Genomic DNA, 21,262 nt, shown 5'->3' on the forward strand with positions numbered 1-21,262 from the left:
AGTGGCTGCATGGGGCTTAACTGCTGGCTGGGGTTAAAAACTGTGACAAGATGGGTTGAAGGTAAAATTAGATGTGCTTATGGAAAGGAAATGCACTGAAGGTTGATTAAAATAGAGGAATCACACTAGTTCAGGACATTCCTAAATGAGGCAAAGGCTGTAAGAGTTTTCAAGGGAAGTATCAGACAAATTTTAGACAACTCTCAATTTATCCTATTTCCTTTTTGCATCTATCTATATGCTGAACTTTAAGTATTGCATGTTTCTTAAAGCACAGGCAAAATGCATTAGAAAATATACACATCGCTCAGGTAAGTGCAGATGAATTAATCATACATAACTGTTTAACCTGGAATCCACTGATTTCTTCAGTATTTGAGTTACCAATATCAATTTTTCATTTTGTAAAGCCAAATAGAATGTCAAAAAGTATGCGTGGAAGGAAGGTAACATAAAGACTTCTGGCATTTCCATTACTCTAAAACGATGTGCTTACAACAATATATTCCACTTGAGTGCTAGATGACATAACAAAACCAAAACATCGATATTTTAGTCAAAGATGGGGTGTCGTGATCAAAAACAACCAGAGGATGGCAGTGCTGGAGCACTGAATTCATCATTCTGTCGTTCTGTATTTGCGCTGCTGCATCAGCTCTGAGCTCCAGCCCCGTAAGGGCTTGCTTCTTTGCAAACCTAAGATGAAAAGATGGGCTCTGACACAAACAGTTTAAAGTCGAAGCATAAGATGATAGCCAAGAGACTAATACAGTCAGATACTATGCCCAGGAGAAGGTACAACTTGAGTCGCTATGTCCAAAGTGGTAAGCCTCACAGAGCAGCCAAAGGGAGTTTCATTCAGTGAGTTGAGATGAAAAGAAACAGAAACAAGGGCAGAGAAGAGGGAGGCAGAAAGTTGGGTTGGTTTGGGGGTTTTTTGGTTGTTTTTTTTTTTTTTTTTTTGAAAAAGAGAGACTAAGGTATGTTTTAAATTGAGGAGCCAGATTCACTAAGGGAATGAATAAAAGGCAGGATGAGTGCAAGGCAGCTCACATGGGAGAAAGTTACTGGGACAAATGTGAGTGTGTGAGTGTAGTTACAGCACTGAAAGAGGTGGGAAAAACAGCTTGTGTTAAGAAAGGGGGGGAAAAGGAGTGGGAATCAGTAACATATTTTTGCAATTACCTCCTAGAAGAAATAGTATGGTCTTAGAGAGGAAAAAAGAACATGGAGATGGTATAAGGAGATGAGAAAAAGCCATTCAGGTCTGTTACCTGAAGACGATGGTGGTTTAGACAGGAAGATGTAAGGTCCAAGGCAGAAGAGCGCAGATGTGCTGTGAAGCCTGGCTATGGGATTTCCAGCAGAGAAAGAAATGAATGAGCAAGCCAATGAGGATCAGTGAAGCAGTATGAGGAATTGCGGGGCAAGATCTGCAAAAAGACAGGCAGTAAAACAATTTTAAAGAGAAGGACAATAAAGAATAGAAAGTCGGGGGTGGGGGGTGAGGGGAAGGGGCGGGGGGAGGGGGGGGTGGTGTGGGGAAGTCCCAAACATCACTGTTGCAACACTGGGAAAAAAGGGAAGTCAGATGAAAGATGAAAGACGTCATCAGCATTGTACTGGAAGAGTTGTCAGGTTTACATTTTAAGGCAAAAGTGAAGCAGGGAGGTTTGAACGCGAGTATTTTGCAGAGGAGGCCTGATTACTGTCTCTGTTCGAACTGCTGTTGCTGCTCAGAACTTGCAAATGCAGAGGTGGCAGTGGTAACACTTTTTATGTCTTCTTGCTAAGGGATCACTGCTCTGATTAACCGAGCATGAGATCAGGTTTTTAGATAAATCTCTCTTTAACAAAACCCAGCTCTCTAAATAGAGACTCTAGATTTAAAAAATGCATTCTTCAGTGAAATCATTAGTGCTGTCATGAAGATTAGAAAGAAGCTAATTAGCAGTCCACTAGCTAGGGCAGAGTCCATGCTTTAACTGCCACACTTAAGGGGGGAGAAAAGCACATGTACTCCCCCTGCCCCAGGGATCCTGAAGAAGCAGAACAGACTGCAGCAGACCAGACCAGAGGACCAAGGCACTCTCCCTACCAAAGTCTGTCTGAGCTCCAATATGTCTCCTGAATGTATGTAAGAGAAAAAGCTATGTAACAATAGGCACTCTTTAAGTCTGACATTTCTTCCTTTCCATAAGGTCACAGAACACAGCTTGGAAGCAATCTCCTGGTCTTTCCAGCACTTGGGCAACTGAAGCTCATTCGCTAAAAACATAGCTGGTGTGGGAAGTTCTGTGAGCTTTAGTTTTTTTAGTTTTATGGGCTCAGCTCTGTTTCTGCAATCAGATGAAATATTAATATAAGCTCTAATTAGTATGATTTCTCAAAATTTGCTAATTTCTATTAAACCTTGCTTCCATCCTTTAACCACAGTGATACAGCCAGTGAAAGCTGCATGGTTATTGGCCTGGTGATCTGCTAAATAGCCAGAAATTAATCAGTACACCCATTCCCCAAACTTGCCAGCCTATTGCTGTCATTGAATCACAGAATGGTTAGGATTGGAAGGGACCTTAAAGATTATGAAGTTCCAATCCCCTGTCATGGGCGGGGACACCTCTCACTAGACCAGGCTGCAGAAGGCCCCATCCAGCCCGGCCCTGAGTACTTCCAGGGAGGCGGCATCCACCGCCTCCCTGGGAAACATGCTCCAGGGCCTCACCACCCTCGTAGTGAACAACTTTTCTGTAATATCCAATCTAAATCTACCCCCTTTCAATTTAAAGCCATTCCCCCTCATCCTATCACTACATTCCCTTTTAAAAAGTCGTCCCTTCCCCACCCCACCCCACCCCCCGCCCCCCGCCAGCTTCCCTACAGAAAACCCTAACCCCTGTTAGAAAACCCTGTTAGGAAACCCTAACCCCTTCAGGTACTGGAAGGCTGCTATAAGGTTTCCCCAGGTGGGTAGTTCCTTGGTTTGTCCTTTTTATGCATTTTAAAAATGGGCACAAGTTTGCCCTTCTTCCAGTCACCAAGGACTTCCCCTGACCATCATGACTTTTCATATATGATAGAGAGTGGCTTGGCAACCACATCAGCCAGTTCCCTGAGGACTCTGGGATGCATCATTAGGTCCCATATATTCAGATTCTTCAGGTGGTCACAAGCCTCATCTTCCCCACTCAGAGGGAGGGGCTTTACCCCATTGTGCCCCATCTTGCTGCCCACTGACCCAGAAGGGGTGAGGAGAGCTGTTTCTAGTGAAGACTGAGGCAAAGAAGTTGTTCAGTACCTCAGCTTTCTCCTTGTCAGTTAATACAGGGTCACCCTTTTTGTTCACCAGGGCAGGTAAGCTTTCTTTTACCTTCCTCTTGTGGCTGACATATGCTGCCAATACCTTCTGTAGATATTAACATCCCTCAGCTGCTGTCCTTTGTACAACGAAGGTTGAAAGGATGCAATTTACACCAGGATTTCCCCCCTACAACTACAGTATTATCCTGCCTTCTCCTAGATGTGCAGCATTGTTGACTGTACTCGAACAGATATCTAAACTTTGTCTTCATATTTACAAAAAACAAAACAAAACAAAAGAGCTCTCTGAATGATAAATATCAAATGGAAATTACTTTGCAACAAAAAGAGCCTCTGCAGTCTACTAAATATAGATACTGACATACAGAGATTTGGGTTGTTTTGTCAGGATGAATTATCCCCTTCCTCAATATCTGTAGAAATAGTTGTGGGATTTTAAATTTGTGTGGGTATTTTTTTTCCCCCAAGATAATCTGTAATTTTGCAAACAATAATAAAAAAGTCATTCTGGCAACAAAAAATACATTAAAAAAAAGGGAAATTCCAAGGTAGGGAGTTCCCTTATTTGTCAGTGACTGACAGGTTTGGTCCTGACCTGAACCTGCGATTGGGCTGAAATACCCCTTTAACTGGCACGTGGAACAACTGAAAGAGAAGAGAATTTTTGAGGTAAACACACATGTTTCCCAGTTCATGACAGTCTGTTAAGGTTTTAAAAAAAATAGCATTTTATTAAATCTGGATCAGATTAATAAAGGGAATGCACTTTAAAATAATGGAAGACAAAAAGGGCAAACCTGGATGGTTGATAAGGTTCACCCGAGCCTTTAATAAGCCAATAAAAATCATGAAATGAGGATATATTTTCTCATCCAGAAAAGGAAGCCAAATTACTAGTGATACAGCTTATTCTCCTGTTTCTGAGCCAGGAAGGCCTGGATTTATTAATGAAATGCTGTGAGTAGTCCTCTGAAATTTAGGAGGAAAAAAACCTTTTCTCTGAAAGGTTCTGGCCAAGACTGTAGGATAGCAGAAAAGACTCACAGTTAGTGAGCAGAGTAATTACACCTCAGTTTAACAAATTAGAAATACTGTCTTTCCAGATAAACTGCTGTTGAACTTCCTTATGATTTATTGGATTATTTTCTCAGAATCTGTGATACTACTACGTGGAAAAGCTCAGAAGAGCCAGTTAAACTTCCAGTACAGCTTACTTTAAAAAAAGTCTTTTAGAATCCATTTTCAATGTGCATTTCAGCTTAGAAACAATTTTAAATGAAAAAAAAAAGTACTAAATTGCTTAAGACATGGCTTCAGAAAAGAATAGGCCAATACCTTATTCCTTCCAATACCAATACCTTCACTAAGTTTTGCATTTTTGTCCTTAAGATCTTTTAAATAGAAATAAAATCTCCAGGTTGCACCTTAAGTTAAATAATTAAAAAGTCACCTACACACATTTTTTGGTGTTATAAACAAAAACATTTTGAAAAAAGGACTTTCCAATTGCTTGGGATACTTTACACATGGAATCCAAAGCAAGGAAGTCAGTAATACCTAGGTTGCTTAAATTTAACTAACGAGTTCATGCTAACTTTATTTGTTGTTCAGGAAATCAGTTATATCATAACCAAAAAGAATATTTTGCATGGTGAAGACTTCTTTTGATATGATTTTTAATTCAGGAGAGTCTAAGGTGTTCTAATATGACTTTATGTGGTTGTTGAATTAGGATATTTTGGGGGTTTTTTAGGAAATGCAAATTGATTTTATCTTATATTCAGATAATACAGAATCCTTACTGTGTTTATGTCCAAATGCTAAATTCTAATCATTTTCCAAATATAACTCTCAGTTGTTAAATGCATAACTTCCCCTTCAAGAACTTGTAATGTGTCAAGTTTGGGGTTTTTTTCCCTCTTGTGGAAATAACACTGTTTGAAACAAAACGGTACCACACTGCTCCTATGCTAAAAAAAGCAGGCAGAATTCTTAAACCCCTTCAGACAAAGATGACATTATTAAAAACATGGTTCCAAACCCAAATGTTAGCTGGGATTTCAGCTAAATCACAACACTGTTCATCTCTGGGCTTGCTACAGGAATCTTGCTACAGTAGAAGGGTGTCCGTATGTGTTTTGTATGTGAGCACATGTGCCCTCAATACCGAAGGATGGGAGCGGTGTGGAGAACAGAAACAATGACTCAAATGCTTTTGGGGAAGCCTCTTAGACCATTCTTTACAGTTCAATGATCACCTACGTGCATAGGCTGAATTTATTTCACAACCCAGAACATTAGTTTTCGTTTCGCCCCTCAGGGCACCAACATCACTTTGTAAATAACACTGCATTAGTACAGACCGTTCCCTGATAACAGACAATCTGAAATTCTGATGGTTTTGCCTTGGTTTTCTTGCAGTCTTCTTACATACATTCATTTAGGGGGCTCCTACTTTGGTTTGTAAACCTTGAGGGGGACACAATCTTCCTGTAGCTGGCTGAGAGTGAAGTTGCTCTGCCTGGGAAGTTACAGTCAGCAGAGGTTATTCGCAGCAGCTCTGCTCTCCTTTCTTTTAGAGCGGGAATCTTACAGCCTACATTAGTAGGATATGCACGTGACAAGTCATATATTCTTATTCTTCAGAAGAAACACAATCATATCAATTCCCGGCACTTAAGCATATGGGGCAGGGAAAAGCAAGCATCCAAATGCCTGCTGCTTAAAAGCAGCTCAAGGTAATACATTTTATTTTCATTTGCAACACGCTAAGAGTTTATGTGTGTCAGCTAATGCAATCAAAACTGATTAATAGTAACTCATTATGCTGCACTAACTTGATTGCTTCTAGTCATGTGTGCACACCCACTCATTAATTTTCTCTAACATGCAGAAAACAAACCTATCCGTTAGTCACTGATGCTTGTTTGTTTTACGGCTTGCTTAGGGCTAAATGATGATTTCTGTTGTATGAACAGTCCAAGAGCAGCACTGCTGAATTGGTCAGGACTCTTCAGATTGAGTTTAGCTCTTTCTTGGTTTGAGATTCTACATCCTCTGGCTTAGTCCAGCCCCTCCTTCAACACACAAACTAAATCCCAACACTGTAGCAGTGTCGTGGTTTCACCCCAGCTGAGAGCCAAGATCCATGCAGCTGCCTGCTCCTTAAAGGAAAAGAGCAGGGAAAAGGGAAGGGGGGGGGGGGGTGGAAGAGGGAAGGGAAGGGAAAAGGAAGGGGCTAATAACCCCAAAACCAAGAAATTAAGAGGCCCGTGGGTTGGGATAAGGATAGTTTACTAAGATAACAGAAAGATACAATGTAACAATGCTAACAGGACATCAAAGCAAAAATACATGAAGCTGTTGATACACAATGCAGTTTCTCACCAAACCCACAACTCAGGCCGTGCCACCCAGAGCCGTCCCAGAACCCGACCGTCTCCCAAGAACCACGTGTCCCAGAGCCGCCCTCGGCCTTCCTCCTGTCAGCCCCCCAATATCCTGGGCAGGACGTAACTGGCGTGGAATACTCTCTTTGGTCAGTTCGGTCACCTGTCCTGGCTTCGCCCCTCCTTTCTCATGAAGAGCTGAGAAAGTCCTTGACTGTCTGACAGCAACTAAAAACATCAGGGTGTTATCAGCACTACTCCCATTTTAACTCCCAAACACCGCATCCCATCCGCTGCTACAAATGAAATTAACTCCATCCTGACCAAAACCAGGACAAGCAGCTTCTTTACTCTTGCCTCAGTGATGTCCTGGCAGACTTCTGATTTTAGAAGGAAAGCCACCTAAACCAGTCAAACACTCTGGCAAGTCCATGGTCTGTTTCTCATAAGAAGTGAATAATTCTGTCGGACTTAATGCAGGCCAGTTGCTCAGAGCTGTCCACCATTCTTCTGTCATCTAAATGGCCTGCTGTTTATGGTAGCATTAAAGCGTTGAGGCATCGTGGCTGTCCGGAGTGATATGATGCAGGTGCGTTCTTAAGTTGTCCTGTGTTTTCATATCTTGCCCATCATGCTGGCACCTTTCTGTGATGGATCAGTACCTACATGATTTTCTCAGGCAGATTACGCAAGTCAGATATGCAAATGCAGCCTCTTTGGGAAAAGTTTAGGCTTCCAAAGGAAGGAAGTATGTAGGTCTGACACAAGAGGCCTTGATCTTCCTTGAACTCTTCTAAAGGTGCTTTGATACTCTCATGGGAGGATGGAAGGAAACATGGTAGTGCTCCTATATCATATTATAAGGAATAGGAAAAAACAGCAATACTTCCCATTTTTTGGGTTAGTCAACTGATTTTGGTTCCACCCCATACAGCATTCCTGAACAAAGCTTCTTGATTTGATAGACCTTGGTTCAGATCACTGTCACTGAGATGTAGTTAGCTGCCCTCGCTACCCAACAAAGTGTATTGTTTCTAGTCTGCTTAAAAGCACAAGTGCTGTGATACGATGCTGGTGATGTACAGTAAGGTACACAGGTCACCAGATAATACTTTCTGATACTGCCTGGATTAAATCTCAAAATATTGATTTAAGAACACCTGGGTGGGCACTGTTCCTTTCTAGACTTTTGGTCTGTAATGGTTACGATCATCCTGTCTTTCCAAATCTTGAGAGAGCTCCTCACCTGGGTGCTAATGCAGTTCAGTTGTAAGATTGTAATTTGGGTAGCCTAGCACTGATGATTTCAACTGAGAAGACTCCAAGTATTCAAAGGCTTGTTTCAAACCCAGTAAAGTGTGTCTTTTGAGGAAATGAGATGCTAATAAGGTAGCATGAAAAGTACTTTCTTGTACAAAATACTTATTATACCTGGAAAGCTCCAGATACATTAGTATATGGTACCTTACATGTGTATAGTAGCTATGTGTAATAATCCACACTTGTTTTGAGCTGCCTTTTGGATCTCTGATAGTAAGTATTGTGGCCAACATCATCAACATGCCATAGTGGAGTAACTTGATTTGTTCTCCACATGAAGTTAATCAGGGTGTTTGTTAACACACTTTCAGTATTTTCTAGCTAGATTTCTGCTGGAGAATTTTTTCCCTTTGGTATATCTTCCCAAATCTAACTTGCTTAGCTAGATAGTCCAAGGAGAACTACTATATCCAGCCCTTTTTTTGGCTGGGATAATGACATTTGAGGGACTGTGGCTTTTCTGACCCAATCTTCTTCCATCTGGTTAAGCCTACTTGAAATTAAGTGGGTTGAACTCTCAATATTGCAGCAGTACTTTTGACTAATTAGGGCAAGCTCCATTGCTGCATTAGAAAGAAGTATCAGGAGGACATAACTCTATGGTGCTATAGAAAAATATAGTGGACAAAAGCACTCAGGAAACATCTGACGAGTCTGCTCCATTCTAGGTCTAATTTCTGTCTACTGAGGGATAGAACAAGTGGTTTAAAGTAGCTTTTAGCAAAAATCCTTTAGGGTACATGTTCCCAGAAATAAAAAGAAATGCTCTGGGGAAAACAGACCCCTTCTCTGTAGCTTGTGACCATCAAAAATTTCAACTGCTTGCTTTCTCAACTCTAAATCCCAACCTGTCCACAGTGTCAGAGTCTCCACCCCTTGCCTTAGATGCATCCCTCTTTCAATGAGATAGAAATCCCTGAGAACCCACTAACCTTCAGGAAACAGCTGTAAGCCAGTTTTTGTCACATCCCATAATGTGGGCACAACACTGAGAAGTGGGTCTTCTCTCCATTCAGCCTTAGTTTTTGGAGCCAGGCTATCTCATAATAGGACTAGAAAACCATTTTCAAAGTCTTTAGAAATCAAGATTACATGATTTATGCACTCTTCCTGCAGAATAAACTAACTTGGAGCACCGTGATTTCTGACTGCAAAATCAGTATTGCGAACCAGCCAATCTGGGTTCTCAAAATGCAGATGATAACAAAGTGCAAGCTGCATGGAGCAGCCAGCCGCCCCTCCTGCTTGCTATCCTTGGAGCACAGCTTCTCTTGCCTAGTATCATTACAAGATGTTTCCATTACTGTATCAGAGTGCAATCTAGAATCAGATTTCATTGCTGCTAAAATCTGAATCTGAGCAACACACATATTTTCAGCATACCTAATTCATATGTTTCTTGTGTGTTGATTCGGCTTCACCTATAAAATCTTACTGGGGCAGAAAAAAATTAAATGTTAGTAATTAGTGTAAATGATCACCTTACTATCTGATCTCCATTTGTGGTTTTGCATGTGGTATATTTGTGTTCCAGTATATGTGCAAGCAAAACACTAATGTCACATCTAAATTGTAGTTTGAGCATGTTACTAGACAGTAAATCTGAATCAGGCTGGGATATAGAAATGAGCGGATGTCATGTTTAATCCATATTTAGATGTTTACCCTAAAGGAGGCTGCAGTAGATTTTCTGGTTCAAATAGAAGACTACTTTCATGTTCAGCTTCTATCCCATTTTATGTGTTCTTGTGTAGACAGTATGGATTTTCCCTTGTTTTTATGTTTCCATATTAAAAATAAAATTAAAAAAAAAAAAACACAAATACAACTCCACAAAAAAGGAGCCAATTCTTCTGACAATGTGACAAAAGCCTTAGTTCTTGCTGTGGAGCACAGCCATCGTCCCCTGGGGCTTTTCAAAGTCTGTTGGCAGCTTTATACTTTCAAACAGGGCATGTCCCAAGTTTGTAGCCAGAGAATCCAACACAGACCATGCCAGTTGGATTCAAAGCCTGACCAGTATCCCCAGCCAGTACTTGCTCTGGGGAGATAAGTGAGTTTTTCATTCAAATAGAAGAGCGTGGCAAACCAGTGTGGTCATGCTTTAAACTGATACAAACCACCAAGATTCTTTCCACTAGTCTTATAATTTATGCTATAAAAAATGCTATCAAAATTAACCAGGAATTTTGACTGTATCTTGTCCATGAAAAGCCACGTGTCAAATTTGTGTAAATGTTTTGAACATTTTCCCCACTCTATTTACACAGAGCTCTTAATTTATCCCATGTGTATCTCCTATCTGCATACATGTCCTCAAGAGTGCTCAACTGGTATTTTTCACATGTGTCTAGAAAGTCTTAAATTGAGTTTGCTATTGCCCTTACAAAGACAGGCTTTACTCAACACCTTCCCTGCAAAGCTCCACACTGTCAAGTGCAGACATTTTTAAAGGGCTCAAGGTCTGGGACCCACTTCTCCTGAATGGATATCTTGATTTTTTTCTGACCACATTTAAAAAACACCCTTGTTTTTAACTGTATCGTAGCAGGTCTGCAGACTGTCTCTCTAGCTACTCCTCTTATTAGATGATCATATGAAATTATCCCAACTTAATTACGAAATAAAGGTTATGCAGTCACCCTGTCTATCCTTATGTTAATCTTTCTGCCTGCTTCTCTGTCTGTCCATGCATGCATCTCCAAGTTCCTTTTTAGTGGAGGCAAAGTTAATTGCCATCCTGTAATTGGGAGAGAAGAGTCAAATTAATGCCAGTCTTGAGGAAAGGAAGCAGAATTTTTATTCTTTTTATTTGGCAACAGTCAGTTGTACATGTTCATCTAACTTACGATTTATCATACCACTTCTATTTCATCTTCAGGGTGAAGACCATCATAGGTTATATAGGGTGAGTTCACATATGTCCCTTAGGAAAGGTTAGGAAGCAAAACCCAGAAGATTTGGAGGCCAGGCTACACCAGTTCAATGTGGTAAATAACACTGGTAATGCACTGGATAATTTTTGGTCTGCTAATGGAAACTTGGCCTGTGTTTTACATACAAGTGATTCGTCTCTCGTGGGCTGTTGTGTGCTTTAGCAGTCTTTTCTTGTAGTGGCAGGTTGGATAATTTTAAATTTTGAGGCTATGTGAAAATTATTCTGCTTTCAAATCTCTTTCCTTTGAAAAATGAAGATGTGAACAAGTATGTCAGGCATTCTAGTTAGCAGAGTCTAACGCTGATGTGAACAATTTCTTTTAACCTTAAAGGTTAACAACCCTGTCTATATTTAGGAGCTTATGATACATTGCACAGGGTTTACACTCCCTCTTGCTGCTTTTGTATATAGATGTGTGGCACTATCCTGCCCAGAATCCAGACAGGATCATCTATCAGCTTCCATATCACCTGAAAAGAAAACAGCAGAACAGTCATAAATTGTAGGGTTTACTACACCGTGATACACTGTAGATCAATGGCACTTTGAATCATACATTCTTGCTCTTCTATACAAAAAATAACACACCCACTTTAGATGTGTGTTCTTGCTTTTTTGAACACTCTCACATTTTCCAGATTTCCTGACCCAATGTTGATTAAAGATCACTTGCCACACTGTGCAGTGGCTTTTCTGTTCAAGTGGGTCTGGTGAGAGCAAAACTGCTCTGCAGAAGCTGTGGGTACCTGTACTTTCAGTATCATGCTCTCACCAAAATAACGGTAATTTCTGTAATTGTTGCTCTTGACACAAGGGGCATTTGAAAAGCTAAAATTAAATCCTGGGTTGATTTCAGTATATTAAATTAATATTTAATGCTGTCCTCTCTAAAAGATAACAAGCTACAGTGTTATTATTGGTGTTCTCCAATGAAAGTCACTCCAGCAAGAGTTCAAGTAGAATAAAGTTTTAAGATTAGGGGAGTGCAGTCATGCTATTTTGCAGAAAAGAAAAAAAATAACCAAAACTCCAGGGCAGAAAGCCCAGAAACATGTACTTGTGTCCAGACATTCCTCATCATTCAAGGGGTGGCAAACAAGGGTATTGAATGAGAGGAAGAGCAAGAAAGAACCACCTCCAATAAGGAAGTACACAAGAGATGGTGAGAAAAAGGACCATCCTATTTTGATAGTCCTGTCAATCGGAAGTTTGACAGTTCATAACCATGTTGCAGAAGTTACCTGGGGTGACTGTTTCGTGCATTTGTGGCATATGTTGTGCATTCACAGTGTTTGCCACTGACAGACACTTGTAAGCCTAGAAAGAAAGGAAGAGGTACTAAACCCAGCTGGTCATTAACTTCCTGTTATTGCCCTGGGCTGCATCCTGGTGTCTATAATAAGTGATAGGATTTGCCTTCATTGGACAATGAAAGCATCTGAGTTCCTTCCATGGTGCCATCTTTCTTCTGGTTTGGTGTGAGGTTTGGGCTTACACACCCTCCAGCCAGTCTGGGACTGTGATTTCACAGGAAGCAACACCTTACTCCAACTGCGAAGACCTTGTCTGAAGTGCAGGCTTCTTCCACAAAGTCTGTAAAAATCTATTTCTCTATTTCAAGTAGCAGGAGTAAAAGAGATTATAGCAAAACTAGCTACACAGATATTAAGCATTGTGATAATTTTGAATGTTGAGGAGTTCTATTTCATCCTTACAGGCTCTTGGTTGTTGTCATGGTTTTGATGAAACCAGGACATTTGTACATACTGCTTTATTATTAGGTTATTGCAACACCTGCAAAAGCATTAATTACCCTATTACAGAGAAAATATATATTGTAAGAATGTTGTTGTAGCAACTCAAACACAAATTACAATTCTCCATTTATCAGAAAGCATTTTTCTGATTAGATTTTCATGGACTTGAAATCCACTGTGAAATCCATTGTTAAGTACTCCTATTTTATACTTAAATATTATCAAATTACCCTCAAAGCAATGGCAATTTCTGCTAAAAGCTGCAACTTGCAACTCATTGCAATAAATTCATTGCGGGAAAATACAGGAGGATTGAAAATGGAGTAATGTTGGATTTGAGTCTTTGGAAACTTTCTTTTCACTTTGTTTGCTGCCATATGCTAGATATGATAACTGGAAAGTCCAAGTTCCTCCTGCCACTGTGGTCCCCTGAAGAAGTTTGACTCCATATCCTCAGTGCTACAGATGCTATTCTCAAACTCAACAGCCTTTCACCGTTTACAAGACTAAGCTTATTGGAATTTTTTTCATGTGGCAGCTTTTGGTGCCAAAGCAAAGGAACTTCCTTCCCTTCTCCCCTACAGTGTGTCATCCCAGCACACTGTCCATACATCACCCTCTGGTGAGGGTGTGGTTGCCACAGCAGTGGCTTGTGCTCAGACACACCCCCTATGTGTGCTGCAGAATTGTGACTCAGTTTGAAAGTTTTACTAGGGTTTTTTTCATCTGTGACACGCTGCCCAGCCATCTGTGGTTACTTGCCTAACCAGTGCTCACAAACCTGCTGGTAACCTTCAAAGGTGTCGCTTCTTGTAGTGTCACCTCGATCACTTGGGAGGAAATCTCTGTAGATTGGTCAGTCAGCCACAGTGCAGAAAACCAGCTGGTTCATCAGCCATCCTATAAACAAGCCAGGCAGTTGGGCAGTAACCAAATTCATACTTACTTTTAAAAGGATATTTAAAGCAACGGTAGTAACTGCTCATAGGTTGAAAGAGTTAGGGTTGTTCAGCCTGGAGAAGAGAAGATTCCAGGGGGGACCTTATAGTGGCTTGCCAGTACCTGAAAGGTGCCTGTAAAGCTGGGGAAGAACTGTTCACAGGGGCATGTAGCAATAGGACAAGGGGTAATGGTTTTAAACTAGAAAAGGGGAGATTTAGGTTGAATATTAGGAAAAAATTCTTCAGTATGAGGGTGGTGGATCACTGGAACAGGTTGCCCAGAGGGGTAGTGGAGGCCCCATCCCTGCAGACATTCAAGGTCAGGCTTGATGGGGCTCTAAGCAACCTGATCTAGTGAAGATGTCTCTGCTTACTGCAGGGGGGCTGTGCTAGGTAACCTTTAAACATCCCTTCCAACCTAACACATTCTATGATTCAATGATTCTGTGAAGAATAAAACGGGAGTTACCTACAGTGCATTCATTGCAAAGCCTGCTTTTCTTTCTGCTAAAGCAGTGAGATTAAGTTTTCAGTAATAACTAACTTAAAACTCTGCTCATTTTTTCAGACATGGAGATGACTTGATTGTGACACCGTTTGCTCAGGTAGGCACAATTTTGCCATATTTTTCTCATTATCTTGCAATTAAAGGCCAAACGGCCAACCAGGTGGTTTTGGTTGTTACTGGGATTATTGTTATTAAGGGATGTTTCCTTGAATCTGAAAAAATCTGCCTAAACACAAAGTCATAAACCTCCCACTCTGTTATCTATTCCTCTCTTTTTTAATGCTTTTTGATTATCTGGAAAGTTGAAGTGCAGCAACACACTAAACACCTTTGACTGATCTCTTTTCAAACACTGCAGTGGACAGTTGTGATGAAGATAAGTCTATTATGTTCTCCTGCATTTTACAATTACAATTTCTTCTTTTGAACATCTTTTATACTTTCAATAAAAGGCAATTTTTAGATGCATGATAAGTTTTATCCAGAATACTTACATTCTTTTACAAAACCACCTCTATTTGATTTTCCCTTTCAGAGCCTGTTTTATAAAATATCAGCTCAAATTCTAGGTAATTTAGATCAATATGCCACAATTTTTAGCAATAGAGCCGTCTCATCATGAAAAGCTAACATTGATATTCCTTGAACTCTTTGATGCTAGGTTTTACCCTGTAATAGACAGGAATGAAAGTTAATTTGGTTTAACAAAGGGAGGGGGAATAAATCTGGAACTCATGTATGATTCAAGGTGAATGGAAAAAGAAAGGTTGATACACATGACAGTCTCCAATAAGAATAAGGTGTCCAACGTCCATTTGAATATGCAGGTTGCTTTGGTCTAATGATCAGCTATTAATTTATTTTTATTTCATAGGTACTGAAAGCAGATACAGTGTTTATAAGACACTGGCTGATGAAATCCTTAATGTGAAGAATACATTCATCTTTTACTTGCAGAGAAAAGACTGAGCCACTTCAGGTTTTAATTCCTCAGCAAACATAAAACCCCTAACTCTCGAGCACAGAAAAAATACAGATCGTACGGCGATCAAGCACTCAGTAATATTTGCATAGTGGTGGGCACAGCAGAGGCTCCCTCCACAGCTCTGCAGGGACCTGAGTATGGGTTCAGCAAGGCTCATTAGCCTCCACTTGTAACTGGCCCTGAGCAACCTTGCAGCTCTGCACTCTTCTTCCCCCAGCACCCCAGGTGTTAAATGTCCTGTTATTTCAGATCTAACACGTACTTCAGCTAGCTTCTTGTTTTCATGCGGCATCATGGCTAGCCTGCTAACCTTTCTGAAACTCAGCCCTGCGCAGCAGGTACAGAGTCATTCATTGCAGTCCAGCAGAGACAGAGCTAATAAGCACGACTGTACCTGAGATCACTCGCTGAAGAGTCACTTAGCTACCTTTGTGCGTGCTCCCTGTTCTCAGTGCACCTGAATATACAACCAATTTGAGTTCAACAGGGCTTACAGAGTAGGGACTTGCAGCCAGGAAAACCAACTACATTTTTTCATGGCCCATGACAGCTCTGAGAGCCACACATCCATGTTTTTCTGATAGCACTGGCCTTTACAAGCTGTCTCAGCATCCTCACACATATAGATTGAACCCAGGAAGATTGACCAAAGAGAACTGAAAATGGACTCCAGTCACTCAAATGTCTGTCTTACCTTAATCAGCCAATTTTTTTTCCTTTTATGTTTTCCTCCTCATTCAACCTTCAACTCATCCTTTCCTTTTACAGTATTTTTCATACTTCAGCAGTTTGTATTTTATTATTATATTTTCATTTAAGTGTGTTTTATTCATTTTTTAACTTTTATACTTCAGGATCTTTTTTCACCTTCTGTTCATTTCATGTCTGATTTCCACTTGTGTCTATCCAACACCTGAATACAACTTTTGTTAGTGTCACTATACTCTGGGCATGAAATTTGAGATACATAATTATTTTTATTCCACATTGAATGTAAAATATGTGACTTTGCCTCCTGATCTTTGGAAAAGGTAATTGAACTTAATATTGTCTCATTAGGCAACAATTGTATTTTTGTTTTTATTATCTTAACTCATTTGGGAATTACCTACACTAGCTTGAACACTGCCAATCATTTTTATCTCCTGAATACATTCAGTCTACTATACTAAATAATTTTCTCTTCAGCTTCCTACACCCTTCCTACCTCGTGTATAATTTTAAGTAGCTGGGAACCTTGACCCAGACCTCTGGAACCCAAATACCCATTCCCACCTTTTATGTTTCCAGGACAGTTTACCAAGAAACCAGACTAGTCTGGGCTGAGAAACAATGGGCAACTTTTGCCAAGACATCCTGGTGATTAGTTCCAGGGCCTACTCCCATTCCCAGTCCAGTTCCAAACAGCTTCTGGTTCCTCTCTGACATCAGATGAACTGCCTCTCCCTAGTCACAGAGGTGCATCTTTCCACCCTGGCATGGTACAAAACTTGTTGCATTTCTCCAACCACCTTCAGAAGAGAGAGCCTACGCCACACCACTGCTGCTTGTAGCTGCTCTCTGGCATGACATCAGGCTCAGAAAAGAAGTAGTTAATTTGTGTCATCTTCCCCAATGTGTAAAGCTTGTAAGGTCTTGCAAACACTTCCCACCTGCTCAGGTGATACCTTCCTCTTACTTTGGCCTCCTGCAGTAAGTCCCCAAATCAGCAGTGCCACTTAAAGGAGCCATTTTTATTTTTCTTGGCAGTCTAGACAATCTCATTCTCTTTGTCCTTTGAGGTTTGTGTGGGATGAATTGCAAATGGAAAATTCTGTAATCATTTCTTGTGCATGAAGTATTAGGCTTGAATAGGCTATTATCTTCCAGACACGAATGCTTTTATGGTCATTTTAGAGAGCTAAGTAGTATTCTATGGAAAACTTTCCTCTTCTTCAAGTAAGTCTGTCTTTAAACAAATAATGAGTTGTTTATGAGGGGGAAAAAAAGAGAAATAAACTATTGTCCTTGTATTACAGACATGTTAATAATGGTCAAAGGCTTCAGACAAACCAACCCTGGAAACCTTTTGCATTAGTTTTTCAATGTTCTTTCCTTTTTTCTTTCAGCATAGATGTATCAGTTTTACCTGTGCAGAAATTTAGACTGAAACCATTTTGTCTGTTCCAGGTGCTGGCCAGCCTGCGCACTGTACGGAATAACTTTGCTGCGTTAACCAATTTACAAGATCGAGCACCTAGCAAGTGAGCATCAATTTCTGGCCACTGAATTTTTTTTCAGTGTTAATTTTTAATTGCAAACCAAGAATACAAACTAGACCTTAGACTTTTCAGTCTGTGTCACTAAACCTGCATAAAACACGTGGATGAGTAATGGGTTTATTAATTCCCTTGAAGATGCTATATTTGATAGCTGAGACAACAGCCCCCTTGCCTACTAATTGCTCTTGCATTGCTGTCCTTGCATAAACTCAGAGTGGTTTTGTGCAATTTATATGATTTTCAATAAATTAGTCATATGTCAAAGATCATCCAAAGATGATCGTTCCGGCACGGTCTGAGTCTTGCAAATGAAAAAAAGTGAGCGGACAGTTACACTCATTGTGAGCTACTTGCATGATCTGAACCTAGAACTCTGCCTAACTCATCCAAGATAATGACATCCCACTTATCCACAGTAGTTCACGACTGTAAATGAGACATTATAAATACTGTCTTTCTCCAGTCGTGTTGCGGCGTCACATTTAACATTAACATTAGTTACAATGGCAAATTTTGTAGAGGAGTCATTTCCCGCACCCGAAATGTGCGTCTCCAGAACACAGAGGTAATTAGCATTCCACAGACAGCTGCCTACCGTTGCCTGTGCACTGCCACAGAAAGTATTCCGAGCCCCCTGACTGGAATGTGCGGACCTTGTGTGGTCCCTGCTTGCATCCCTGTGCAGCTGTGCCAGTCCAGCCACTTCTAGCTTTCTTCAGTGGACAACACAGTCCACTGAGCTGTTTGCCCTAAAGATTATTGGGAAAGGTATTTGCAAAATCATGTGTGATGTGGGTATGCAAAATAATGGAATGCAAAATTGAAATTGAAAAAATATTTATTTCAGGTGGGAGAACATGGGAAGCTCTAGGTATGATTAGGCAGGCTTTTAATGAACTTTTAGATTCACGAAATATTCCCCTCTTGAAGTTCCCAGTTTACAGCAAGGTTTCAGCATCAGTTGTATATTGCTTTCTTAACTAGAAAGAAATATCTGTTGCAAATTAACTTTTTATTTGGCGATGCCAGGATATTGCAGTCCCAAATAATTTTCCAAGGAAATGTATTTTCTATTATGCTGTTCAAGATTTCACTCATCTGTGAGTTTTTCAGGCTTACACCTTTTTTATCTTCTTTTGAACAGACGGTCACCAATGTGTAACCAACCATCTATTAACAAAGCAACTATAACAGGTAAGATGAATTAATATGATTAAAATTCCTCTGTGAAACCACCATGGGTTTCTAAATTTGATATTTCTTTATTAAAAAGTCTCACTGAAAACTGCATTTTATAATAACAACATTATATTCTTTCATATCTTTACATATGTTTTGTTAAAGAGGATTTGAGTCATGTGGTGACTCAAATTGGTGATTTTTGGTTTTGTATCATGTTAGCTTCCTGATTTCTGTCTTATTATGCCAGTTTTAAGTTCTTTCCTATTTTCTTCTTATATACCAGAGTACGAGTGTTTCATGATTACCATCATTAGTAGCTTTTTGCAATGAAATGTAGCAGAAGAACTGGTATAAGGAATGCATTGATCTTTCATTCAGGATGTGGAGTTCTTTAGCTATACTGAGGTAAAGCCTTCCCATTGCAAGCCCTTGGGCAATGAGAAGAAATTTTCTAAACTGGCTTTCCTGGTAGAGGACAGTAAATTTTATTTCTATATAATCTGTAGTGTGTGAAATAAAATAATTCCTTTATAAAGGACACCGTTCTTTCTAAAGAAACATTAACTTGCAAACAGGACTGGCATTGCAAGTTACATGAATGCTTCTGAAAATTACACCCTGTGGCACTTTTGGCTATTATTATGGCATCTTGGTCTTGGGCCTCTTTATGGGAACACACTTTATTTCACCTCATATTTTCTACATCATGTTAATCCACGTGTTCATACTCTCTAATTTTCTGGGTAGTTATATTCTCTATGGTGTGTTGGCATTTGCTTTGCTCCCTGGTGAAAGTATACAGGTACTTAGTAAACAGGCACTTTATCATTTAAACCAAAACATTAACATTTCTAGGATTTTAAAACAGCTCTTTTTAACTGTAGAATAGATTTGTAACTTACGGAGGAAACAGTACTTCAGCTCATTGGAGAAGTGTGGCTTTGTCATGATCAATAGTTTCTGTCTTTAAGCTTTGGAATGTGTTGACATTGTCTTTTTCACCTAGCATGAATTCTTATTTACCCTTAAAAGACCCAATCTTAGTAGTTCCACACAATTTTATTCTCCTAGGAACTCATCCTGTAATCTCAGTGTTTGTGTATGTGGAGCAGAGAGTTAAATCTTTACATCAATTTTATAAAAAGAAAAGTCTCCTTAGTAAAGAATGTTCTGCAATCATACTTAAATTCATGGTAATTAAATAAATAAGTTTGGGAGACAGATAAATGCTTAGATAAATTAAAAGTATAGTCCTTTGCTAATGTATTCCTTTAAGAAGTAATTTTGGGCATTGGCTTCCATGAGACACTGCAGTTACTGATAGATGTTACATCTATTTTTAATTGTGGGATTGGTCTTATACAATGCAGTCACCCAAAAGTCTGTTCCCTTAACTGGATATAGAGCTAGTGGAAAACAGGACTCCTTCTTTGCTTCTAAGGGACTAACTTTAGAAAGCCTAGAACACAATAAAATCCCTGGCACTAAACGAAAATGTGATATCCAGAAGAGAAGATTTGCATGCATGTGAACACACAGCAAGCCTACCTTATGTGCTCTTCCACAGTTGTTTGCCTGAGGTCAGCTTCTCTCCTCCAGCAGAAGAAGCTGCTCAGACCGCAGGACCAAAGACATACTCTGCTGGAAAATGCTGTTGCTCTTTTTAAATTCTCCCCGATCTGAAGATTTCCATTCAATTAATCCTCAGAGTGCACTCTACATGTCAAAAGCAATAAATCCTCTGAAGTCTTAATGTTTGGAAGGAAGGTAGTGCAGTCAGTGCTGCAACTAATCTAGAAAATGCTTCTGTGCCAAGAAATTTGAAGGAAGCAAGAGAAGGCAAAGAATAGTAAGGATAATTTAATCTAATTTAGTTTAATCTGATTACTTAGAGATGGTGCTGGAATTGTTGTGCCCAAATTGTGCATTGAACTGGGTGAACTGGGGTCTGTGTGCATTGAATATAAGTGGCTAAAAGACTTTAACGATACAGGAAAGATATTAAGAACCTATAAAGCATGGAAATGGTTACAATTCATTTTGACTGATGAATGGAGATTGAGGCTGGATACTCCATTGCCCAACCGAGTTTGCCCATTCTTAGTTATAGACTGGTTTTGATATTTCCATAGCAACAAATTCCATGGCATAAGCACAGAAGTATGCATAGGTGCTTTCTTGGGGCATATAAAATCCTAGTAAAACATGTTGCACTATAGCACTATGCCAAGAAGGAAAATACATTATAAAAGCTTTTCTTGCTCTCCATAGAATGATTGAAAGTTGTTTCAGATGCTACTAGGGTATTTGAATTCTGCTGGGGAACATTCGAAATATAGCTTGGGCAGATCCTTCTTGCTGAGAAATCCTCCTGATGATGCTGTTCTCAGAGTTCATGTTACAGAATACCCAAACAGGCAGAGCCCCATCACATCATTCAGACGGCTCAGCTTGCAATTTCAGTGAGAACTGATCATAAGCGTAACAAAAGGGGTGACTGGAAGGCTAACTATCACTAAAACTACATCACTGCTAAACCAGAAACAGGCATCTAAGATAAAGAGCTTATATTGCTACGCTTCCTGGAAGACTTGTGGGGAAGACTCCACTGAGAAAAGGGGAAATCACAGAAAGCAAAAGTGTATCAAAAGGAAACCACT

The sequence above is a fragment of the Gallinula chloropus genome (genome assembly GCF_964237585.1).
Source record: "Gallinula chloropus genome assembly, chromosome: Z".
NCBI lineage: Eukaryota > Metazoa > Chordata > Aves > Gruiformes > Rallidae > Gallinula > Gallinula chloropus.